The 27664-nt window shown below is 36.6% G+C and overlaps 1 protein-coding gene and 1 non-coding gene across 11 annotated transcripts in view; one reads left to right on the top strand and one right to left on the bottom strand.

The window, feature by feature from the left end:
• Positions 1-27664, bottom strand: part of HDAC9 (histone deacetylase 9) — a 1063328-nt gene that overhangs the window by 927554 nt on the left and 108110 nt on the right. The window lies entirely within an intron of this gene.
• On the top strand, positions 18556-18676 carry LOC114114657 (U6atac minor spliceosomal RNA). The gene has a single exon (XR_003589277.1). It is a non-coding gene; the product is annotated as a U6atac minor spliceosomal RNA (small nuclear RNA).

Genomic DNA, 27664 nt, shown 5'->3' with positions numbered 1-27664 from the left:
AGAGAGAAAAGGGAGCCATTGGTTTAAAATAGGCCTGGTAAGTGACTCAATTGGGCTTCCCTGGTGGCTCAGTGGTAGAGAATCCGCCTGCCAATGCAGAAGACATGGGCTTGATCCCAGGGTCAAGAAGATCCCCTGGAAGAGGAAATGGAAACCCACTTCAGTATTCTTGCCTGGAAAATTTCATGTACAGAGGAGCCTGGCAGGCTACAGTCCATGGAGTTGCAAAATCACTGGATATGACTTAGCAACTAAACAACAATAACAACAAAATGACTAAAATATAATGAACTGCTTTCAATATCCTTTAGTTCTAAAGGTAAAATGTGAGTTTTCTTGAAAAAGGTGTAAAATCATGGTACAAACTGATTTACCTTACATTGTCTAAAATAAGAAACTCTCTTAGCTAAAACTTGCTGCTGCTGCTGCTGCTGCTGCTAAGTCACTTCAGTCGTGTCCGACTCTGTGCAACCCCATAGACGGCAGCCCACCAGGCTCCCCCATCCTTGGGATTCTCCAGGCAAGAACACTGGAGTGGGTTCCCATGTCCTTCTCCAATGCATGAAGTGAAAGTGAAAGTGAAGTCGCTCAGTCACGTCTGACTCTTCACGACCCCATGGACTGTAGCCTACCACGCTCCTCCGTCCATGGGATTTTCCAGGCAAGAGTACTGGAGTGGGGTGTCATTGCCTTCTCCGTAGCTGAAACTTGTGGTTCTTCAATTAGATAAAGACTTCTAAAGCTGATGATTCTAGTAAGCAATTTACTAAATTTGAATTTTTTTTTAATTCGAAGTTTCTCCACTAGACTGTAAGTGTCCTGATAGTCAGATCTAAGTGTTTTTAAGACTGTATCACTGAATACAGCAGACTATCTGGATTATACTGGAAAGTGGAAAGTGAATGAAAGTGAAAGCATTAGTGGCTCAGTCCTGTCTCTTTGCGACCCCATAGACTGCAGCCCTCTAGGCTCCTCTGCCCATGGGATTCTCCAGGCAAGAATACTAGAGTGGGTAGCCATTCCCTTCTCCAGGGGATCTTCCTGACTCAGGGATCAAACTCTGTTTCCCACATTATAGGCAGATTCTTTACTGTCTGAGCCACCAGGGAAGCCTGGTGGGTTATACTAGGTGTTCAATAAATTTCTGATGAACACGACTAAATGTGAAAAAATTCCTATTATGTGTCTCGGTTTCCTCATCATGTCGGATAACAAGTTTATGGTATACATTGTTTGTACTAGGGGCCCTTAATAGCCAAGAAGAGCTCCAATATCATCGTCAAAAAATTACATACTCTTTTTCCTTAAGCTCCAACTACTCTGATTTCAACCAAGGAAAATCTAATCTCACTCTTCTGATGGTTGTACTGTCATCAACAATCAAATCTGCACCTCAGTGTTTCAATTAAACAATCTGACCCAGAAGATAACAGCAGCCTTAGATTCAATTTACTTAACTGATTATATTTAACACAAACATAATACAGAGCAAAGTATATCTTAAGTAAAAGTCATAAGTGCTTAGCAAGAAACATACCTGTGGAATTTCAAGGTCAAAGACTTGGGTTTAAGCCAAAATTCAGCACTTATTAGTAATGTGATCCTGAGCCAATCTTTCCCAAAATTACCAGTCTCCCATATTAAATGAGGACCATAAGATTCTTACCTCATGGAGCTATCAGGAGAAGTAACGTATGATAAGATATGAAAAAGCTCCTATCATTGTGCTCTTATATAAGTAGTTGATCAATAAAGTTTTGTTTAATCAGAATGTAAAAGGGCACAAAACCAGAAAAATTACTAGCTCTTTCCATTAAAATATCCATGCCTGCAACAGTATATGGGTGGTAACAGACCAAAAGTACTAAAAGAGCTTAAAAATAATGACATAATAAATAAAGAAAGTGAGATTTAAGGAAAGGGAAAGCTGCTAAATAAGGTATGTTGGCAGTTAGCTTTGTTTATTCAGTGGATTAGAATTTAACCAAGGGGTATTAAGTGGTATGTAATAAAAACCAAATGCAAAAAAGCACACCTGAGTAAGGCAGGGGTCCTTTTCTGACTCAAACATTATTTCGAAACTACTACTCAGGATTTACATGCCACATAATTGATATAGCATCTTCCAGTCTCTCATTGTTTTTCATTTCTTCATGCTTGTTTAATTTTTATTGTTCAGCTTTCTTTCCTTTCTCACTGACAGCTAGATGCATTGTTTTGTTGTTGCTAAATTTTCTTCCTGTACTCTATGCTACCAAGGACAACTTTGTTGTAATTTAGAATGGGCAGCAGGACCCTTTGGATGCAAGTGACTAAGCCCAACCCACAAGTTAAAAACAGTTTCAGATTGGGGGAGTTATTTTTGTTTTGTGTGCTCCAGCTAATGTTAGGGTGGAAGAGGGAGCTAGATGTTGAGATAGAAAATGTGAAAGGTTGTGCTCTGGGTAACTAATAAGAAACATTTGAAACTGTCTCTCCATAGAAGATTCAGTAACTTTTCTACATCACATTTATCATGTCTACTCTTCTCTCCATACTCGTCTCAACATTTATGTTTTCTCCACACTTAAATTAGGTACCAAAAAGGTTGATCTGAAATCATTCACAGGAAAATCAGTTATTCTAAATGGAACTTTTATTACTAAGCATATCACTTGGTACACACTTTATAAAGGAATATCTTTTAGAATATCTTCTAGAAATTATAGATTTATATTACAGAGTTTTTCCTGAATGAATGCAATGAATGTAATTTGCTTCATTCATGAATGAATGCAATTTGCTTTTTAAAAATCCACAAATATATAGATTTAATATACTTAAAACGATTATAATAAATAAATGTATGTGTGTGTGTATGCTAAGAGACATGAAAAAATATTTTTAAAATTTAAAAAATGTTTTACTATTTTTTATTATAGCTTTCTACTTATTTATATTTTCCTGATAATGAATCCTTTCTTCTCTGTACTTTTCTCCTTTATTAAGTTGAATATGTTCTTATATAAGGTCTTAAATGATTTTTTTGAATGAAGCAATGCTTATATTAAATAAAATAAACACTTGGACTTAAATTTATTATCAAATGCCTGACACTCCACTCCCTGCACTTGAACTTACTCTGAAGTCATAGTATTTAAACCACTGAAATAATTTTACCAAATTCCCTCCTAATTTGTGCTCCCGCAAAAGAGAACTGCTTAAAGGCCATAGATTTATTCAAGTCAATGGCCCTGTGTATACCAAAACTGTTTTGTGTGATTCATATAGGAAATTAACTTCTCCATATTCTTTCATCTTCCACAGCCACAAGAATACTCAAGTAATTGAAAGGCTGAGATTCACAAGAGTCTCTCTGGGAATATTTATCCCCCTACATCACCACCTTTCTTTTCTTTTTTATAATGGGATCCTGGCCAAGAGTAGTGTTCTTGTATACAAAAAGAATTACCCAGAAAGAAAGTCCAAAGACAGGCTTCCACTGGGATTTGTTTACTTACATCACTGAGGTCCTACTTATTTCTGACCTAATTTGAAAATATGAAAATATTTCTAAGTAAAGCCCAGTTTAGAAAACTAAAATAATGGAGTAAACTTTACTCCGCATCTGAATAGTAGGGTTTAAATAACCAATATAAGCAGAATTCCAGAAATGATTACCATTTTACGTATGTTTATTTTCCAAAACTTCTTAACACCTTTATCCCCTCCTTGTCACCAATTAACAGCTGCAATGACAGAAACTATTATTCACATGCCAAAAATGATAAATCTGAAGGTTCCATGGCTATAGAATACAGATTGTTTCCTACAATTTCATTCTTATTTTCCTAAGAATACGGCTTTCTTGGCACAAGAATTTCTCATTGGCCTATTGCTGGCTTCAAAACTGAACTATTTAGTAAATATCAATGACACTTCTATGCTTGTATTATATGTACATGCTAAACCCTACCAAATCCCATAAGTATTTTCAGTGAATGTGGGAACACTTCCCAATAAAAACAACAAGAGATGAAGAAGTACGTGTTCCAATTTTCTGTGTGAGTGTTAAATTCAAAATAAAGGCTTTTTTAAAAGAAGTAAATAAAATTATTGCTGAGAGATTGTCACAAACAATATTAATAACATGTACATATTTAACTTAAAACTTTTCTAACAAAAATTTCATATTAAACTATAGAACTTAACTGGGAAATAAATAGCACAGATATTAATTCTGAGTGAGGAGATTACAAAATTTTAAAAAGTAAAGGTCATTTTGTAGACATAATAAAGCAGCAATTATAATTAAAATAAAACTGCCACTAGAACTAAAAAATATAAACACATGAAAATATACTATTTTCAGTGCTATTAATCCCACAGTCCTGCATTCACCTTCTTTTAGTTTTGATCACATTATAGTACAAATGCCTTTTACATGGAAAATCTGATTATCAGGGGTAGGGAAATTGGACAATTTTAAATTCAATGAAACACAGGAGAAGCTCAAAGATATTTTAAAAGAAGAGCTGATTCTATTATATTTTAAAACATATTATAAAGCAATAATAATTTAAATGTGGTTTTGACTTCAAACTTTAAATAGTCCAACGAACATGAATAGAAAGTCCAGGAAAGTATCTATATGTAAGAATATAATAGTATGACAAAAAAGGAAATTAAAAACAATGGGGGTAGGAGAAGAAAGCTATTTAATAAATGATATTGAGATCATTGTTTTGAGGAGAAAATGAGTCAAAATTTATACTATACAGTATAATTATAAAACTAATCTGTTCTCATTCTGTCTCTCTCTATATATATGTACTTGTATACAGTTATATCTATATATTATATATAATGTAGTTCATAAAATATTAGCATGAAACAGAATTGAATATTTTTGAATGTATGATAGCTTTCTAAACTTTGAGTCAATAAAAGAAAAAATATGTTAAGTTTGTGAAGCTGTTTAATCTTTAATACTAACCAAGCAGTAGTCATGGTAAAAGGAAAACAACATATTGCAGAAATATGTTTAACAAGTACAAGAGATAAAAAAGGTTGTTGTTTATGTTACAAAGGCCAGGGTGGGGGCACGGTGAACAATGTGACAGAGAAACATAAAATCCAGAAGAAAAACAAGTCAATAACACAAACACGTACAAAGGGAAATCAAATTAATAAGCACACTTAACAAAAAAAGAACATTCAAGCATTTTATTTATCAAAGAAATGCAAATTAAACCAACACTGAAGTGCTACTTTTCATTTAACTAATAAATACAAAAACTCTAAGAAATAATCTCCAATATTGTCAGGTTCTTAGACAAGTAAAACAGATAAACCCATACATTACTGTTGGCAATTTACACTAGAAAGCCATTTGACAAAGCACTTCAAAAGCCGTATTTTAATAATCACATTCTTTGATCCATAAAAAATTCAAAATCTTTAACCTGACAATACCAGGCCAGAAAGCTTAAAATGAGTAAATAACTCCAAAAAGGAAGGAAGGAAGAGAGGGAGGGAAGGAGGAAGGAAGGAAAGAAGGACATTTTCAAAGAGATTTTTGTGGTGATGTAATTTATAGTAGCAAATGTTGTAAGTCTAAACCTTTTAACATCAGGGGAATGATTAAGTAAACTAAATGATTAAACAACTGCTCTTGAAAAATCACTCATTAAAGAGCATAATACCTGTAAAGGGCAATATAAACTGAAACAGAATAAGATCTGAAACTAAAAGAAAACAGACAAAATAAACAAGTTAGTATGTTAAGGCACAGTTTCTTTCTAATTGTAGTATTTTTTATTCTATAATTAAAAACTGAGAGAAAATTATTAAATAAATTATTAGTAGATTTTCACAATTAGGGATATACAGAAGGACCACATATGAGGCCAAAGCTAAAAACAAAATTAATTCCTTTGAAAGAAATTAGTTTCTGGGATGTAGTACTTATCCAGGTATTTAAATTGAGAAAAGACTAAGAATAATAAGGAAATTAGTACATTAAATAATGGAAACTATTTTCTCCATGGAGATCAAAAATTAAAGCTAATTTTAAGCTAAAAAACGGTAAGTTAATTGGCTTATTCAAAAAAACTGGAAAACAGAAAAAAGAATATTATTTAGAAACCTTTCCTTGTGACTAGCTTTGTTGTTTTTCTCCCCCCACTTTTCCCCACCAATCGTCCCTCTTCATTCCTGTGCCTCAAAGTAGCCCTTTGGTGTCTAAGAAAAACAAGATTACAATCAGCTTTTGTGTATATTCACCACATGGACACAAACTTTAACATTAGCTTTAAAAAAGGAGCACTGATGCAGAGATTTGGGAAAAAGGCAGGCTACCCCTTATATCTGTATAACAATATCTGCAAAATAATCCTCTTCTACTTAAAATTTCATTAATGTAACCAAAATGAGAAAATTTGTTATGCCACAATAACAGGTTTTCATACAACTCTACTGGATCAGCCACTGTGTTGAGACACATCTGGTGTGCCAGAAACAAACGAGGAAGTGGTGTGTGGGAGAAAGAAAATTAAAAGTTGTCAAACATATATCTTTAGGCATTGAACATAATCTGTGATTCTAATTATTTTCCTAGTATTTATGTAGTCAAGTTAATTATCATAAAACCAAAGTAAAACTTTTTAGGCTCACTCAGAACTTCTCCTTCAATATTTTTGAAATTTGCATGCCTACATAATACTTCCTACACAAACACACATATATTAGATTATGAAATGTTCTACTATGGCCCTAAGTATTATATTATCCTACATTCCTCTAAAATATCCAACTATTTTATGCTTGTTGAGATCTGTCAATAGTTGGAGAATTGCTGTCTAAATAGTTCCCTTTTAATGTGAGCTACTGTGAATATGGGACAATTTTAGTGCCTACATCAACACTGATGAAGCCAATACATACAGTTCAACAGTGAGAAATACATTGTCTGAAACATCAAATAATTTCACACAAACAAAAAATCAAGGTTAATTATTAATGTTAAATTATATAAAATTAAGGCTCATAATCTTTGATGCATAGTTCATTTTTAAAAATAAAGCCAAGATATCAATGTGTATATACGGAATCTAGAAAAATGGTACTGATGAACCTATTTGCAGGGCAGGAATACAGACACAGACATAGAAGAACGGACTTATGGACATAGTAGGGGAAGGAGAGGGTGGGATGAATTGAGAGACTAGCACTGACATATATACACTACCAAGTTTAAAATATATAGCTAGTGGGAAGCTCCAGCATAGCACAGTGAGTTCAGCTCACTGCTCTGTAATGATCTACAGGGATTGGGGGTCAGAGGAGTGGGGTGGTAAGAAGTGAGGCTCAAGAGAAAGGGGACACATGTATACTTAGAGCTGATTCACTTTACTGTACAGCAGAAACTAACACAACAACATTGTAAAGCATGATCTTCCAATTAAAAATAATTTTTTTAAAAAAGCCCAGGAACACCTCAGAAAAAGTCCAGTTTTCCTAAATAATAGTATACTGAGAAAAACACTTAAAAATACAGATGAAACTTGATCCATTAACCCAATTAGGAATGGGAAGACTGTATAACAGCTAACATTTATAGAGCACATATGATATCTCAGACACTGTTTTAAAATGCATTATGTATATTAATTCCTTTAATCCCTTATAAGAACTTTTGAGGCAGATACCATTAGTCAGTATGCCCACTGTGCATTGACCAAACTGAATATTAGAGAGCACAAAAGTTGGTGTTGGAACTGAATTTCCACCCAGGTATCTGGAGCCCACGGTCTCCACCGTACTCCACCGCCCAGGCTCCTTCTACTGGGTACCGTGCCTTTCCCTGTGCTGTCTCCTGTGTGTCATCTGCTAGTTTACACTATAACAGACTTGACATGCCCCTTAAGCAAAAACAGCGTGATGATTCAAGAGACATCAGCTATACAATGTCTCCAGAAACAATTCATCTTAAAGATGATTTTGATTCCAAGAATGGTATTAGAACATCTGAAATTTTAATATGATAAAATGTGAAAACTTAGATTTACATTTCTGTAATTCAGTAATTTTTTCTCTAAATGGGCTTGAACCTACTCAATAGAAATAAATGACTAGTAAACATAACAGTTGGGGGAAAAGGCATGAGTACCAGAACATTCAGATTTTAAATTATATTTAATTTACCTCTGAATTAAGAACAAGTATCTGCACATTGGTGCAACATGCTTCAATAGGCAAGAAATCCTAAGAGGAAAAAAATATCCCCTTTAAGGAAGGAAACTATTACATGTTCTCTGGGTTGTCATAGGTTACTATCTTAAAGACCTAATGTAGAAGGTAAAGAAACAAGATACTCATTAAAACTATCTTGGAAAAAAAAAAAAAAAGTGAAACCTATCTACATAAAATTAAAAAATCAATTAAAAATTCCAAGAAAGTTCTATGACCTGAAATTTTACTTAATTCAGGCCCAGTTCAGTTCAGTTCAGTCGCTCAGTCATGTCTGAATATTTTCAACCCCATGAGCTGCAGCACACAAGGCCTCCTTGTCTAATACCAACTCCCAGAGGCTACCCAAACTCATGTCCATTGAGTCGGTGATGCCATCCAACCATCTCATCCTCTGACGTCCCCTTCTCCTCCTGCCCTCAATCTTTCTCAGCATTAGGGTCTTTTCAAATGAGTCAGCTCTTTGCATCAGGTGGCCAAAGTATTGGAATTTCAGCTTCAGCATCAGTCCTTCCAATGACTATTCCAGACTGATTTCCTTTAGAGCGGACTGGTTTGATCTCTTTGCAGTTCAAGGGACTCTCAAGAGTCTTCTCCAACACCACAGTTCAAAAGCATCAATTCTTCGGTGATCAGCTTTCTTCACAGTCCAACTCTCACATCCATACATGACTACTGGAAAAAGCATAGCCTTGACTAGACGGATCTTTGTCAGGAAAGTAACGTCTCTGCTTTTGAATATGCTATCTAGGTTGGTCATAACTTTCCTTCCAAGGAGTAAGCATCTTTTAATTTCATGGCTGCAATCATCATCTGCAGTGATTTTGGAGCCCCCCAAAATAAACTCAGCCACTGTTTCAACTGGTTCCCCATCTATTTCCCATGAAGTGATGGGAACAGATGCCATGACCTTAGTTTTCTGAATGTTGAGCTTTAAGCCAACTTTTTCACTCTCCTCTTTCACTTTTATCAAGAGGCTCTTTAGTTCTTCTTCACTTTATGCCATAAGGGTGGTGTCATCTGCATATCTGAGATTATTGATGTTTCTCCCGGCAATCTTGAATTCAGCTTGTGTTTCATCCAGCACAGCGTTTCTCACGATGTACACTGCATATAAGTTAAATAAGCATGATGACAATATACAGCCTTGATATACTCCTTTTTCTATTTGGAACCAGTCTGTTGTTCCATGTTGCTAACAGTTCTAACTGTTGCCTCCTGACCTGCATACAGGTTTCTCAAGAGGCAGGTCAGGTGGTCTGGTATTCCCAACTCTCTCAGAATTTTCCACAGTTTATTGTGATCCACACAGGCAAATGCTTTGGCATAGTCAATAATGGAGAAATAGATGTTTTTCTGGAACTTTCTTGCTTTTTCTGTGGTCCAGAGGATGTTGGCAATTTGATCTCTGGTTCCTCTGCCTCTCCTAAAACCAGCTTAAACATCTGGAAGTTCATGGTTCACGTATTGCTGAAGCCTGGCTTGGAGAATTTTGAGCATCACTTTACTGGCGTGTGAGATGAGTGCAATTGTGCAGTAGTTTGAGCATTCTTTGGCATTGCCTTTCTTAGGAATGGGATGAAAACTGATCTTTTCCAGTCCTGTGGCCACTGCTGAGTTTTCCAAATTTGCTGGCATATTGAGTGCAGCACTTTCATAGCATCATCTTTTAGGATTTGAAATAGCTCAACTGGAATTCCATCACCTCCACTAGCTCTGTTTGTAGTGATGCTTCCTAAGGCCCACTTGACTTCACATTCCAGAATGTCTGGCTCTAGGTGAGTGATCACACCATCGTAATTAACTGGGTCATGAAGATCTTTTTTATACAGTTTTTCTGTGAATTCTTGCTACCTCTTCTTAATAGCTTCTGCTTCTTTCAGGTCCATACCATTTCTGTCCTTTATTGAGCCCATCTTTGCATGAAATGTTCCCTTGGTATCTCTAATTTTCTTGAAGAGATCTCTAGTCTTTCGCATTCTATTGTTTTCCTCTATTTCCTCTAATTCAGGCCCAGAGGAACATAAAAACAAAACAAATAAAATCATTTGAATCTTCTTGAATATATATTTTAAAATATAATGGTGGGTGCTTGCCAGGGTCTAGAGTTTCAACAAAGATAGCAAATAGAAGAGATTCTTCTTCTTAAAAATGTCAGAAGAAGAGAAAGGGCCTGGTTATGAGATGATAGAGAAATTATTCATTTCCCATTATTGTAAAGTATTCTGAGTACATGGACAAGGTTCATTACCAGCTGCTTAATTCTCATTTATTTTCCTCAATTGTAAATAATCAGTTGCCTAGGATGACTTCACTACCCTGGCTTTCTCAACTCTATGCAGGAGAATAATGGGAAAATAACTCATCTTTCAGGGGGGAAAATGTAAATGACATTGGTATCAGGACACTGGTGGTAAAACAAGAGAAAAAGAAAAGACAAAGATACCAGAAAGCAAGCGACTTGACAGGAATTGCTTCTGATGGGTGGGGCGCTGCTGCTCTGATTGGCCACAGTCTTGCAGGATCCTGGCAGGAGTGTCCTGGCTCTTGGAGTCTCTCAGAGGCACTCCTCCCTGAGGGTGGTCATTCATGGGAGTTGGATGGGGACATGCAGTTAGTTCCACACTTTCCATCCATGACCCAGTGGCTTAGTTCAATAGCGGTTTGGGAGAGGCACAGGAAGCCAGGTTCAGACTTGGGTCTATGACATGTTCTAAAACCCAACATTGTTTGTAATTATTATGCAGTTATTCTGAATCTGTCCTCTTTCCTATATTCGTTTATACTCTGGAATCCCAACCAAATACAAAACAAAAATTTTGGCTGGTTTTCCAAACTAATATGAAGCATGGCAAATTAAATTTTTTTTTTACTTTATTTTTTTTTTTAATTTTTATTTTTACTTTACAGTACTGTATTGGTTTTGCCATACACTGACATGAGAAACTACCTAAAGATACAAAATCTGAGATAGGGAATGGGGGCATATGTTTAAGCAATCCTGGGGCTTCAGTAGACTGGCTATGCTACAAGGGGGTCAGGAGTTACAGCCTAAAGTGCCATAGCTCCTGTGACCAGGAACTGGGCATGGTCCCCTATGTTTAAAATGACAGGGCTGGACCAAACTATCTCTAGGGTACCTAAGGCACCAACATTGTAAGATGTTGTAACTAAAATTAACTACCTTTGGCAGCACCTTTAAAGAAAAAAAAATGAAAACCCATAGCAGTCCCACATCACCAGACAAGTCAGCCAAGAGCCAAAGCAATCCCTCTTTAAGAAAGAAGAAAATGCTGAAGATCTGCAGTGGCTTTAGAAACTTCTAAGGAGGGAAAAAATTATAATAAGGAATTAAAATAGGACACTAACCTCTGAAAAGATCAGATACAAGAACAAGAAGCACTGAGCTAAAGGAAAAGTAGTCACTCTGTATTATTTTTAAAATAAATGTGTCCTCAGACATATTCTTAAAAATAGTGAATCTTTGACTGCCCAATGGTGTTGTCCATTACCAAAACTCAATAAAATCCCAAATTAGCTTGCAGATGAATTACAGCTTTTACAGTTTATACTGAATCCAGTGTGATCCTATAGACAAGATGGGCCAAACTCCTCAGAAAATGCCAAGAAACATTAGAGCCAGGCCAAAAAGTGCTAAAACGTTCCACTGACATAGAACCAACATGAAGCTTTCACTGGAAGATACAGCATTTGAAGTGAAGTTTTCCAGCGATCCAGCCAAAACTCAGAGATTATTGAAAAAAGCTTTCAAATCCAAAATGGTTCCAAGCAGAGGTGTCTATAAGAGAGAGATTCTGCATGAGAATTTATCATTTACAACCAATGGATTCAATTGGTGATCCCATTCTACCAGAGGGTTTTAATTCTTCCTGGAAATTCCTTACAAATTATAGGTAACCACAGTATGAGCAGAACTAGAACTTCTGTGTATTTTTAAACAAGTCAATTGCTTCAATGAGATAAGTACATTATTTCCACCAGACAGATAATTGTTTTCTTGTTCAATTGCATTACATGTGTGTATCCAGGTATAAAATGTTACAAGTGGAAAATTACTGAGAAGCAAAGTAGTCATTAGTGTGACTTATAAATGGAACAAAGATGTCACGAGTTTCACTAATGCTTTTTTATGTTACTGAATAAGTAGATTTTATTTTTTAATCTCCTTTAAATCTGATTGCAAACAGTAAAAGTAGATCCTTGTGCCTGATACCCAATACAAACTGAACTAGGATGCTACTTGACCAACATGTACAACTCAATTTGGATACAGATGGACACAAAATGAAAATTAATTCAAGGATTAATTACTCGCTTTCACAAGAAATCTAGAAAGTTGGGATCTGTGAGAAGTAAAATTAATTTTAAAGTATTATAATTGCAAATAAATAATATTTCTAGATTTTACTTTGTGAATAGAGGAACTGCATCTGAAAGGTACATATCAGACTGCTGTTATAACACTGTTTATTTTCTGAGAGAATTCTTAACTGTTCAGTTCAATTCAGTTCAGTTAAGTCGCTCAGTCATGTCCGACTCTTTGCGACCCCATGAATTGCAGCACGCCAGGCCTTCAGTCCATCACCAACTCCCAGAGTTCACTCAAAGTCACATCCATTGAGTCAGTGATGCCATCCAGCCATCTCATTCTCTGTCATCCCCTTCTCCTCCTGCCTCCAATCCCTCCCAGCATCAGAGTCTTTTGCAGTGAGTCAACTCTTCGCATCAGGTGGCCAAAGTATTGGAGTTTCAGCTTTAGCATCAGTCCTTCCAAAGAAATCCCAGGGCTGATTTCCTTTAGAATGGACTGGTAGGATCTCCTTGCAGTCCAAGGGACTCTCAAGAGTCTTCTCCAACACCACAGTTCAAAAGCATCGATTCTTTGGCACTCAGCTTTCTTCACAGTCCAATGCTCACATCCACACATGACTACTGGAAAAACCGCAGCCTTGACTAGACGGACCTTTGTTGGCAAAGTAATGTCTCTGCCTTTCAATAAGCTATCTAGGTTGGTCATAACTTTCTGTCCAAGGAGTAAGCATCTTTTAATTTCATGGTTGCAATCACCATCTGCAGTGATTTTGGAGCCCAAAAAATAAAAGTCTGACACTGTTTCCACTGTTTCCCCATCTATTTCCCATGAAGTGATGGGAACAGATGCCATGACCTTAGTTTTCTGAATGTTGAGCTTTAAGCCAACTTGTCACTCTCCTCTTTCACTTTTATCAAGAGGCCCTTTAGTTCCTCTTCACTTTCTGCCATAAGGGTGGTGTCCTCTGCATATCTGAGGTTATTGATATTTCTCCCGGCAATCCTGAGTCCAGCTTGTGCTTCTTCCAGCCCAGTGTTTCTTATGTACTCTGCATATAAGTTAAATAAGCAGGGTGATAATATACAGCCTTGACCTACTCCTTTTCCTATTTGGAACCAGTCTGTTGTTCCATGTCCAGTTCTAACTGTTGCTTCCTGACCTGCATACAGGTTTCTCAAGAGGCAGGTCAGGTGTTAATTGTCATTAATTAAGGAACCTCAAAGCAAGTAACAGAGACATTAAATGACATAAAAAACAACATCAGTACTTTGTTAAAGACAGATTATTTCCAAATGGAAGTTGTATACTGTAGATGGTAACTGAGCAAGAATGACCACAGACAGTGTCTTTGTATAACACAATCAGAAGACAAAAAGAAGGCAGACAATTAGAATGATAAAACAATATCTAACACACAATAAACATTCTGGGGACTCAAGAAGTTCCATTTAGTAAAGAAAATGTTGGTTTTTAATTAATTCAGATTAAAGTTTATGTCATTTATTCCCGAACTATTCAGTAGTTTTTGTGTCAAGTATATTAACATACACAATGTATATTTTTAAAATAGAGATGTCATATTATCTCCAAACTACTTTTACAAATTCACAATACTTCAAATTATACAGCCAGAAAAAACTGTTAAAGGGCCTGGACTACAATTTAACTATAACACATTGACCAAATACCCACACAACTGATATTGTATATACCTTATTGGAATATGCCATTCAGAACAGAAAGTATTCTTCCAAAGTAAAGTAAAAACGGGTATTGTGAGATTGTCTGATATTAATATAGATCAAGAAACATATGAGTAAGTTTGATATAACTGAATAAAATACAGTAAACACACAGAATCATTTTCACCAGTGATTCCTCTCTTTAACTTCATAAGCTGATTCTTTTTGAGAGAATATTAAGATTAAAAAATCTTTGCAATAGGAATAAAAATTCCATGAAAACTAAAATTTCTTTACAGCTTTTGGAATTTAAGAAAAATGCTGCTTATATTTTTTTCTTGAGTTTTTGTTTAACAGCTTTATTCATTTTGACCATATAAAGTAGTTAGGCCTACTGTAAAAAAAAAATTTTAGAAACATCTTCAATATTTAGGAAGAAAATTTTTTGATCCAAAGCTACTTTTTAGACAACATTATATAAAAGCTTTGATTTATTTCATATATAGTACAATATTTTGACTCATACCAAATTAATAAAAACGTTAAAGAAAAGAGGTGATGAAGATTAACTATAAATTTTATTTTCTGAATTTACTCAATGCTACCTCTGCAGTTGAGAACTGCAAAGATATAGGTTATGTCTTTTTGACATATAGATATTTTCCCCAGTATTATTCATCTGTAAGGAATCTTGAAAATTCTTATGCCAATCTTTACATTTTTAGGAAAAGTAATTAAAGTTCCAGGAATTAAGAGGTGAAGCATGACTCTATACATCTGCTTGACTGCCAAGTCAAGACTAGGGCAAAGATTCTTAATTCCTGTTTCAGTCTTTTCAAAGTGAAAAAAAAAAAAAAGCAAAAGTGATGTCCAGAGATGTTGAGTATCTGAAAAACAACATTTAAAGCTGGGGAAATAGGAGAGGGTAAATAGCTGCCCTTGTGGGACTCTCATTCTAGTGCGTGAGACAGACAAACCAATGTCAAGAGTGAGAGCTCTGTCAGCAACTAGTTTTCTGTGCACTGACTCATCTTTCTCCTCCAGCCCCATAATTCCTTCCTGAACAGACTCAAATCCTTATCCTCTGCTCCTCTATCCCACTGCCCTGTGGACTCTGCTCTCTCAAGTGACTTCTGTTCTCCCGCTTGCAGAAGATTCCAAGATGCCACACCCAGTCTAACCAACACAGCTGCCTACCTTATTGCAGCCACTCAAAATAACTTCACTTGAATCTCCAACTTCACTTCAGAGTCAACTAAACCAAAACGATACAAATTCTCCCTCAAAACTGACTTCCTATTTTCAATATCCCCATTTCTATTACTACAGTCATTATTCTCCACAATTCTTAGTCCCAAATTTTAAGCCATCTTTAACTCATCTGTGGCTCCTATATTTAGTCAGTCTTCATATCCTGTGTGTATTAGTCAGAGTTCTCCAGAAAAACAAAGATTTATTATTATAAGATATTGGTTCACACCATTTTGGGGCTAGCAAGTCCAAAATCTGCAGAGAGTTGACTGATGTACCAGTTTGTGTATCAAGGCTAGTTCAGTTCAGTCGCTCAGTCATGTCTGACTCTTTGAGATCCCATGGACTACAGCACGCCAGGCCTCCCTGTCTATCACCAACTCCCAGAGTTTACTCAAACTCATGTCCATTGAGTTGGTGATGCCATCCAACCATCCCATCCTCTGTTGTCCCCTTCTCCTCCTGCTTTCAATCTTTTCCAGCATCCTGATGGGTCTTTTCAAATGAGTCAGCTCTTCACATCAGGTGGCCAAAGTATTGGAGTTTCAGCTTCAGCATCAGTCCTTCCAATGAATATTCAGGACTGATCTCCTATAGGATGAACTGGTTGGATCTCCTTGCAGTCCAAGGGACTCTCAAGAGTCTTCTCCAACACCACAGTTCGAAGCATCAATTCTTAAGTGCTCAGCTTTCTTTACAGTCCAACTCTCACATCTATACATGACTACTTGAAAAACCATAGCTTTGACTAGATGGATCTTTGGATAGTAGGGTGATAAAAAACCAGGAAGAACCAAGGTGCCAGTGTAACAGCTATTAGGCAGAATGCACTCTCATTCTGGGAAGGTGAAACTTTTGTTCTACTTAGGCCTTAACAAGCTGGATGAGGCCCATTCACATTACAAAGGTTCAATCTGCTTTACTCAGTCTACAGATTCAAATTTTAACATTGTCCAAAAACACACTCAGAGAAACACCCAGAATAATGCTGAATCAAATATACTGGCACCCAGTGGCCCAGTAAAATTGATGCAAAAAATTAACCATCACACTATGATTTTACTGTTCAAAAGTTTCACGTTCTTTTCCCATCCTCATTCTCACTACCATTATCTCAGTTCAGGTCCTATGATCTCCTACTGGTTTCCAGCACAAGGATGTAAACCAGCTCCTCCCATCCTTTAGTTCAGAGAGCACCAGGTACACTGTGGATACAATTATTTTCAAAAAAGTTGTTTTCATCATATCATTCTTATTCTATTCCTTAACTTACAATGGCATCTTATACCAAATATGTCCAATTCTTTTCCTTATAATATACTGTTCTATATAATACAGCCCTACCTGGCCTACTGACCTGTTTCTTCCATCATGCTCCTAAATCAGAACCTACATTATAAGTGGCCAACAGTTAAAATATGCTTTTCACTCATCAACACCCTTTCTCTATACAATATACTCTCTTTCTCTAGAAAGTACTGTGCACTCTACTTCATCTAAACCAATCCTATCTCTCTATTAAGATTTGTCTCCAGCTTCAACTCCTTTTTGAAGTTTTCCTAATTCTTGTTGCTGTTTAGCTGCTAAGTTGCATCCAACTCTTTGTGACCCCATGGACTGTAGCCCACCAGCTCCTCTGTCCACGGGATTTCCTAGGCAAGAGTACTGGAATGAGTTGCCATTTCTTCCTCCAGGGATCTTCCTGATGCAGGGAACAAACACACATCACCTGCATTGGTGGGCAGATTCTTTACCACTGAGCCACCTGGGAAGCCCTATATATATGCACATACATACATACACACATACATATATATATATTATATTATATATATACAAAATGAAATATTACCAACATATATATATATAATGAGCAATTTACAAAAATGGCAAATATACTACTATAAAGAATCAGAACATAAGCAAAGTATGGCTGAAAAACAATAGATTAATATCAGTAGAAGAATAACTGAATATAAGGTGGAGCCTCAGAAGCAAAAATGTCTATAACACTGAGAATGCTAAGCCCACAGCTTGAGTGGGGCCAAGGAAAACCAGGCACGGCTGAAGACGGAGCCAAGTCACTTCTAACCAAGGGAGCCGAAGCCCATAAAGTACAGGGGAGGTTCTGTTTTGCTCCTTATCCATGATCCTAACAAACAAAGGTTTTCTGTAATTTACTTGGCAATAAATCTATATGCATCTAGCAACAACAACTGGCCTAGAAAGACATACAGTTGTTTACTGTCTTTATCTCATTTAGCATTAATATCTATGAATTTCACCGCAGAAATATTGTTTTTATTATGGGGAAGTATCCCAGATCCCCTTGAAGGTGACATGACATGCAACACTGAATATATGCTCCATACTATACTATTTTTAAATCTTATAAATTCTCAGTTCCAAAATACACCTGGCCCCTACGATTTTAGATAAGATTCTATGGATCTTAGATTTTGAGATTCCACAGAAAGAACCAGTCAGATATACAAAAGGATCTCTCATCCAAAAAAGGTTTCAGAGTGCATGGAAGATCCATTTAGAATAGTTTTCTTAAACAGAGGATATCTTTTCAGTGCCACACACATTCTATCATCGATCACTTTTGCAATCAGTGGCAAAGTTTCTTTTATTAAATAATATTAGTTAAAAGAAAAAAAAATAACCTGCCAATCATGAACTTTTACCTTTTCCCTCCCCTTACAATGCCAAGAATACCAGAAAAAAAAAAAAGTTGTAAAACAGCATTCTCTTTGCCTCCTATAACCTTAATAGATAGTTTCCTGGAATTGTCTATTCAAACAGAAAATTAATTTCCATGCACAGCTGGAAATACCACATTGGCAGGCAAGAAAAACATCAAACACCAGTAGATTAAATAGAAAGTGGAAGAACTAAAAGACAACAAAATAGATCTTACTCAGTAAGGTGGTCATATGAGAAAAGACTTCTGCCTGTTAATATAGGAATATACCTCTTAGGTGAAGTAGCAATAATCAAGGAAACTTTGGATCCAGAAAACAACTAGGTGATGATATCATTCAAGAAGTTTTTCTAGTGTTGTATGAAAGAAGAAAAACTCAACAACTGTCTTGGGGATGAAAGGTCCTCAAACCTGCACAACACATACATGGTTAATTACAGCTACCCACTTCATGGCATATAACCATGGGTTTTTTCTTTTTACTTTAGGGTGAGGGAAAAGTTCTGAAGATGGATATTGGTGATAGCTGCTCTGCCTCTCACATTGGTAGAGGCTTTAAAGACTGAGAACTTGAAAAACAAAAGAAGTACTCTTCTCTTTCCAAAAGATCAGATCAGGCTCTGACAAGATCAGGCTCTGGTGATCCATCCATCTCTCTCCACTGCCCTGAACCTAATGGGTATCCCACTTTGTACTGACAACCGTCAAGGAAACGCAGGCTCATGCTGCCATCTGGGCACTGCTCCCTGATGCATAACTGCCTCAGGAAATGACTTGTGTGGCCAATAATCAACTAATAACCAAACTAAACCAAGAAATTCACTTTGCACAACCATTTTAAAAACAAAAGAAGGAAAGACAGAAAACAGAACACTACCTTCAGGAACTGCCACACAGAAAGGCAAACAAAAAAACAGCAACAGCATGGGAAGGACAAAATTCCACATGGCATCCAGACAGGGGTCCCCCTTGGTTCTGCTGCCTTGATTGTCTGATTGTCAGAGAAAATTTTTTTAAAAACCTCCATCAGCTCTTAGTGTAGAACTGACACTTTGTAAATAGCAACAGGGAGAAAGTTCAATAAAAATCAATGTGTTATAAAAGTAAGATAGAAAAAAAAAAATTCTACATGAACTTGATCACTGTATGACTTTCTAATTATTGAAAGGTTGAGTTCAAGATGCCAGAACACTTACAGATAAAGCATACCAGAGTTCCAAAGTGGCATATTGTGTTATAAAACATGGACCTATATCTCTATTATCTTTGGCAAACAATCTCAAAATATCTCATATTTGGTAAATTCAAAAGGATATCCCACAAACAAAGTGAGGGATCAAATTGTTTGAATATTTATTTTTTACAGAGGAGAAGGTAAGTGGCTGGCAAAATACCTGCCACAAAGCAAGAATTCAATATATATTTGTGGAACTGAACTGAAACAAGTGTTAGATTACCTGCATCTACTGATGAACTCTATCAGGTCATCACTCCAACTTTCCACCTGATTGAACCTATAAAAAATAACTGGCCTTATCAATGGAGAAAGGCTCTGTTTTTTTCCACTGGGTATCACAAGTACCAGCACCCCACAGCAAGCTGCTCAGAGACTCAGTGAAGACTCATCTCCCCAGAATCAGCATCTTCGACATAACTCCTTTAACAAAACTACAGAAATTTTCAGTTATAAGGCAGGGAATGTAAAAGATGCATAGGTGATCAGAACAAATTCTAATAATGAGAGAGAGACCCATTGATAGATAAGCCACCTCAAGAAGACCCCCCTCAAAAAAACTGGGAGTCAGCTCTTTCAATTTCCTCATCTGAAAAATGGGAAGACTCAATCAATTGCTTGCAAGCTTCTACAAGTGCTACTCATACTGAAAAAGACATTTCATATTAAATACAGTGTATTTATACATTTACAGAAATGTGCTTGTTTATACACATATAGAAATTAACCCTTATATCTTCCAATGTGGATGCACTCTGGTATGGTGTCGTGTGTTTTATTCTATTTAATTGTTTAACTGCAACCACTCAGTAGATCTCATGGCACACTAATAGTTCATGACATGCCATTTGTAAAACACTGGACTAGATGATTTCTTTCCAGCTCATTAAATTAAAACCAATGATTTTTACTTAGAAGCAATTAGAAAATATCTACCACTCCCAAATGCTAGTTCCTCAATGAACTTTCCAAAGCCAATTCCTGAGTGAAATGATATAATCCCTACAAATCTTTGCCTTCCCTTCTTCTTCACACTAAACACTCACGATCCTTTCCACTCAAAAAAGATTTAAAAGTGATTTTTTTCAGGGTGCATGAATATTACCAAGCCTAATAGCAGAAGCAAGCAACAGGGATTCTGCAATAAAAATTTAAACATCTACCCAAGGAATTCCCTTTTACTCATAAAGAAGTACATTTGAATCTTTGTAAGCCATCAGGCAACAACTAAAGCAGCCAAAAGCCAAAACAATACTTATGGAGTGGAAGCAAACCACACAGATTTTGATTTTAATTACATAAAATATATTTCAAAGTAGTTGCATTCTCCCTTCCAAATTATAGAGTTTGTTCCCTCAAATAAGAATATTTTGACTTTCTATAATAGCATCTATTGTCACTTTTGTAGATTTTCTTAAATGGTTGCCTTCTTCCACAGCACCCCCATCTCATCCCACCACCTCTCCACCATCTTTAGTAATGTCCCAAACTAGTGGGTGTGCAGGAATCTCTGGTGAAAAATGAGCTTGCTTTGAGTAAAATAATCTTCTCAATCACAATTGGAGCCTTTTCAGTAGATAGCTGGGGAAAAGCCTTGTTTATATCTATCATCATAGCTTAAAATCCACCTAAAATATAATCTGATAATAAATTATAAAAATAAGATTTTAGTTTATATTATACATTTTTAGTTTATAAAATAAAAGGTAAAGGATCCAAGTCTTAAATTTAAAAAGCACTTTGATTGATAAATATCAGAGAAATACTAATGTCAAAAAATTAGGTCCATTATAATCCTATAATCAAAGCAATCTGTGTATTTTCCAAACTTGGCAAGACATATTTTTATTTTTAATTTTTGAACTACTAATCCTGGAGGGAAAACAACCACCATTAATTTCCTCTTCAGTCACTAGTTGTCTGTGCCATGTGTTTTTATCACTTCCTGCCACAAGGAAATACATTTGGAACAAAGAAAGATAGTCAAAAGAGAGTTCTTTAGGTTAGTCTAAAATCATTCTTTTAGGAATTGAGAGTGTAAACATATTTCAATAATAGCACTGGATGATAAAACTACTCAGAAAACCTTCACATTACTTTATTACATGACTTCATTTAATGCTCAAAAAGGCTTGTAAAGGTTATTTGGTAAATAAACTAAGCAGGTTAAATTAGGTAACACTTTTTCACCCACACAGCTAATAAAAACCAGAGGCGGAATTTAAATTCCTTCCATTTCATACCCAATCTCACAGTGGACACTATAACACAGTTTTTCCTATAAGCCTTTTGATCAAGTTGTAAGTTTTTACTTTACCCTATTTGTCCAAACCATCATGGTTTTTTGTGTATGTGTGGTGGGGAAAGTGATCAAAAGAGGTTGCAAATGATGATAAGAACATGAGGACTAATTTATCATTTTATAGCTAAGTTGTATTCAACAGTGATTTATTCAGTCCTATGTACCAAGTAGTACATTAAATATAGGGATCCTAAACAAAAATACAAATTATAGATCATAATCCTAGGAGTTAGTAAGAAATTTAGTAAAAACCTATCTTAGTCTGCTCAAGCTGCTGTACCAAAATACTACAGCCCATGTGTTTTAAAGCAACTGATAAAGGATTAATCTCCAAAATATACAAGCAGCTCAAATAGCTCAATATCAGAAAAACAAAACTCAATCAAAAAGTGTGTGGAAGACCTAAACAAACATTTCTCCAGAGAAGACATATAGATAGCCAATAAACATATGAAAAAATGCTCAACATCGCTCATTACTAGAGAAATGCAAATCAAAAATACAATGAGGTATCATCTCACATCACTCAGAATGGCCATCATGAAAAACATCTACAGACAATAAATGCTGGAGAGGATGTGGAGAAAAGAGAAAACCCTCCTGCACTGTTTGTGGGAATGTAAATTGATACAGCCACTATGGCGAACAATATGGAGATGTCTTAAAAACTAGGAATAAAACTACCATATGACCCAGTACACCCACTACTTGGCATATACCCTGAGAAAACTACAATTCGAAAAGACGCATGCATCCCAATATTCACTGCAGCACTACTGACAATAGCAAGGACATGAAAGCAACCTAAACGCCCAACAACAGATGAATGGATAAAGAAGATGTGATACAGACATACAATGGAATATTACTCAGCCATAATGGGAATGAATTTCAGTCTGCTACAGTGAGGCAAATGAACCTAGAGCCTGTTACACAGAGTGAAGTAAGTCAGAAAGATAAATATATATATACATATTGTATATTAACATACATATTAGGAATCCAGAAAAAATATTACAGATGAACCTATTTATAGGGAAGAATTGGAGGCACAGGCGTAGAGAATGGACTTGTGGAAACAGCAGGGGAAGGAGAGAGTAAGATGAATTGAGAAACTCCCACTGACATATATACACAATCATGTGTGAAATAGGTAACTAGTGGGAAGCTGCTGTTTAAAAAGGGTGCCCAGCCTGCTCCTCAGCGACAACTTAGACAGATGGGATGAGAGGAGAGTGGGAGGATCAAGAGGGAGGGGAGATATATATATATATATATATATATATATATATATATATATAATGAAAGATTGGTCTTGTTGTACAGTAAAAACCAATACAGCATTGGAAAGCAGTTCAGTTCAGTTCAATCATTCAGTTAAGTCTGACTCTTTGAGACCCCCATGAACCACAGCACGCCAGGCCTCCCTGTCCATCACCAACTCCAAGTTTACCCAAACTCATGTTCACTGAGTCATTGATGCCATCCAACCATCTCATCCTCTGTTGTCCCCTTCTCCTCTTGCCGCCAATCTTTCCCAGCATCAGGGTCTTTTCAAATGAGTCAGCTCTTCACATCAGGTGGCCAAAGTTTTGGAGTTTCAGCTTCAACATCAGTCCTTCCAATGAACACCCAGGACTGATCTCCTTTAGGATGGACTGGTTGGATCTCCTTGCAGTCCAAGGGACTCTCAAGAGTCTTCTCCAACACCACAGTTCTAAAATGTCAATTCTTTGGCGCTCAGCTTTCTTCACAGTCCAACTCTCACATCCATACATGACCACAGGAAAAACCATAGCCTTGACTAGATGGAACTTTGTTGGCAAAGTAATGTCTCTGCTTTTTAATATGCTGTCTAGGTTGGTCATAACTTTCCTTCCAAGGAGTAAGTGACTTTTAATTTCATGGCTGCAATCACCATCTGCAATGATTTTTGGAGCCCCAAAAAATAAAGTCAGCCACTATTTCAACTGTTTCCCCATCTATCTGTCATGAAGTGATGGGACCAGATGTCATGATCTTAGTTTTCTGAATGTTGAGCTTTAAGCCAACTTTTTCACTCTCCTCTCTCACTTTCATCAAGAGGCTTTTTAGTTCTTCTTCACTTTATGCCATAAGGGTGGTGTCATCTGCATATCTGAGGTTATTGATGTTTCTCCCAGCAATCTTGATTCCAGCTTGTGTTTCTTCCAGTCCAGCGTTTCTCATGATGTACTCTGCATATAAGTTAAATAAGCAGAGTGACAATATACAGCCTCGATATACTCCTTTTCCTATTTGGAACCAGTCTGTTGTTCCATGTCCAGTTCTAGCTGCTGCTTCCTGACCTGCATACAGGTTTCTCAAGAGGCAGGTCAGGTGGTCTGGTATTCCCATCTCTTTCAGAATTTTCCACACTTTGTTGTGATTGACATAGTCAAAGGCTTTGGCATAGTCCATAAAGGAGAAATAGATGTTTTCTGGAACTCTCTTGCTTTTTCTGTGGTCCAGAGGATGTTGGCAATTTGATCTCTGGTTCCTCTGCCTTTCCTAAAACCAGCTTCAACATCTGGAAGTTCACGGTTCATGTATTGCTGAAGCCTGGCTTGGAGAATTTTGAGCATTACCTTACTAGCATGTGAGATGAGTGTAAATGTGCAGTAGTTTGAGCATTCTTGGCATTGCCTTTCTTTGGGATTGGAATGAAAACTGACCTTTTCCAGTCCTGTGGCCACTGCTGAGTTTTCCAAATTTGCTGACATATTGAGTGCAGCACTTTCACAGCATCATCTTTCAGGATTTGAAATAGCTCAACTGGAATTCCATCACCTCCACTAGCTTTGTTTGTAGCGATGCTTCCTAAGGCCCCCTTGACTTCACATTCCAGGATGTCTGGCTCTAGGTGAGTGATCACACCATTGTGATTATCTGGGTCATGAAGATACTTTTTGTATAGTTCTTCTGTATATTATTGCCATCTCTTATTAATATCATCTGCTTCCGTTAGGTCCATACCATTTCTGTCCTTTACTGAGCCCATCTTTGCATGAAATGTTCCCTCGGTATCTTTAGTTTTCTTGAAGAGATCTCGAGTCTTTCCCATTCTACTGTTTTCGTCTATTTCTTTGCATTGATCACTGAGGAAGGCTTTCTTATTTCTCCTTGCTATTCTTTGGAACTCTGCATTCAAATGGGTATATCTTTCCTTTTCTCCTCTGCTTTTCTCTTCTCTTCTTTGCACAGCTCTTTGTAAGGCCTCCTCAGACAGCCATTTTGCTTTTTTGCATTTCTTTTTCTTGTGGATGGTCTTGATCCCTGTCTCCTGTACACTGTCATGAACCTCTGTCCATACTTCATCAGGCACTCTGTCTATCAGATCTAGTCCCTTAAATCTATTTCTCACTTCCACTGTATAATCATAAGGGATTTGATTTATGTCATACCTGAATGGTCCTGTGTTTTCCCTACTTTCTTCAATTTAAGTCTGAATTTGGTAATAAGGAGTTAATGATCTGAGCCACAGTCAGCTCCTGGTCTTGTTTTTGCTGATATTATAGAGCTCCTCCATCTTTGGCTTCACAGAATGTAATCAATCTGATTTTTCAGTGTTGACCATCTGGTGATGTCCATGTGTAGTTTTCTCTTGTATTGTTGGAAGAGGGTGTTTGCTATGACCAGTGTGTTCTCTTGGCAGAACTCTATTAGCCTTTGCCCTGCTTCATTCTGTACTCCAAGACCAAATTTGCTGTTACTCCAGGTGTTTCTTGACTTCCTACTTTTGCATTCCAGTCCCCTATGATGAAAAGGACATCTTTTTTGGGTGTTAGTTCTAAAGTCTTGTAGGTCTTCATAGAACCGTTCGGCTTCTTCAGCGTTATGGTTGGGGCATAGACTTGGATTACCGTCATACTGAATGGTTTGCCTTGGAAAGCAATTATCCTCCAATTTAAAAAAAATACAAATTCATTTTTCACAATCCAAGATCAAGCTGCTGGCAGATTCGGTGTTCTGGGTGGGGGGCTCTCTTCCTGGTTTGCAGATATGCCTTCTGGCTGTGTGTTCACATAGGCCTTTCTTGGGTACATGTTCATGGAGAGAGAAATCCTTCTCTTCTTTCTCTTCTTATAAGGGACTAATCTCATTACGAGGCTCTATCTTTATGACCTAATCTAAACCTAACTGTCTCCAAATTGAAGTGAAAATGTTAGCCACTCAGTCATATCTGACTGTAGCCCACCAGGTTCCTCTGTCCATGGGATTTCCCAGGCAAGAATACTGAAGTGGGTTGCCATTTCCTTCTCCAGGGGATCTTTCCAACCCAGAGATCGAACCCTGGTGTCCCACATTGCAGGCAGACTCTTTACCATCTGAGATACCAGGGAAGGACCCCTCAAACAGCATCACACTGGGGGCCAAGGCTTCATATATTAATTTTTAGTATATGAACTTCAACATATGAATAAGTTTCAACATATGAATTTTAGCCCATAACAGGAACCCAACAGGTAAACAAATAATTATAATTAGTTTAATACAAACTAATTTAATTCCAAAAATAACACTTGTGTTCAACAAATATTTATTAATAGACAGTGAAAGGAAAGTAAATTTTTGACAGTGGGCAAATATCGAACAGATAGAGAATATTCTCCATGTTATACAAAATGAGCAAACATGCTCTGAGAAGATAATTTGTCTAAGACCAAAAAGTGAGGGAGACTGGATTTACATATGAATCCACCTAACTTCAGGGCTTCCCAGGTGGTGCTAGCGGTAAAGAACTCACCTGCCAATGAAGAAGACTTAAAAGATGACAGTTTGATCTCTGAGTCGGGAAGATCCGCTGGAGAAGGGCACGGCAACCCACTCCAGTATTCTTGCCTGGAGGATCCCATGGACAGAGGAGCCTGGCAAGCTACAGTCCATTGGGTCACAAAGAGTTGGACACAAATGAAGTGACTTAACACACACATACTACCTAACTTCAAAATCCAGCCATCTTCCATTGGAACAAGAAAGCTGTAAACAAGGACAATAGCCTCTCCCATTGCCTCTCCTAGAGTGTGCGTAGCATGGCCTTCCCTACCAAGAAAGAGAGTAGCCTCAAAAGCCAGGTGCAAACACACATAACACATACAGTCTCTCTCTGTGTAAGAGGTGACTAAAGCCTGGATGGGATGCTGATACAATAAAAGCAGGTCAGGGAACAAATTAAGAGTACATATCCTAGACCAGTTTGTCTCACCTGGAAAACAGAGAACCTTCCTCCCAGGACAATAGCAGATCCATCAATTTCATCACTAAACATACTACAATTCTCAAAAAAAAAAATTCAGAATGCTGAGTAGAGAATAAAAATGCAAACATATTTGAAATATAAAATCAATAAGAAAAAAAGTATTTTAGTGTTGAAGCAAACAAAGCCAGGATGGCAACACTGATCCACTCATCTTTCTTCAGCTCTAAAAGAGTCAGTGTTATTCAGCAAATATCAAGATATAGCAAAACTTTAAGGGTATACATCTGTTCTAGCACTTTGCACAGTAGGTTTTTAATAAATGTGCTGTGGATGAATGGATGGATGAATGACTAAATGCAGAAAAGAATAAATTAGTATTCACATTACTTTATCATTTTGGAATATATCATTAAATGTCTTAGTTAACTTAGGAATTTAAAATTATTTCTTCACCTTTCAATTAAACATCTATCTGTACTTAGTTCTAAGCCTAATTTGTATGATAGTCAAAGGGTCTAAATTTTACCTTTTTAGAAACAAAACAACTACACACTATAATTTTAATTGCAATTTTTAAGATCTGAGGTTCATAAAAATACTACATTTAAAAGGAATTTGGGGAAAACAAATTACTGAGAAGAAAAAAATTTGTGTATATATGACAAGCAGAAGAGATGTTAAAAGCTAGGTAAATTTGCTGATTAGTGG

Source organism: Ovis aries, chromosome 4 (assembly GCF_016772045.2).
Source record: "Ovis aries strain OAR_USU_Benz2616 breed Rambouillet chromosome 4, ARS-UI_Ramb_v3.0, whole genome shotgun sequence".
In the NCBI taxonomy this organism is placed as follows: Eukaryota; Metazoa; Chordata; class Mammalia; order Artiodactyla; family Bovidae; genus Ovis; species Ovis aries.
This window is presented reverse-complemented; position numbering and strand designations above follow the sequence as displayed.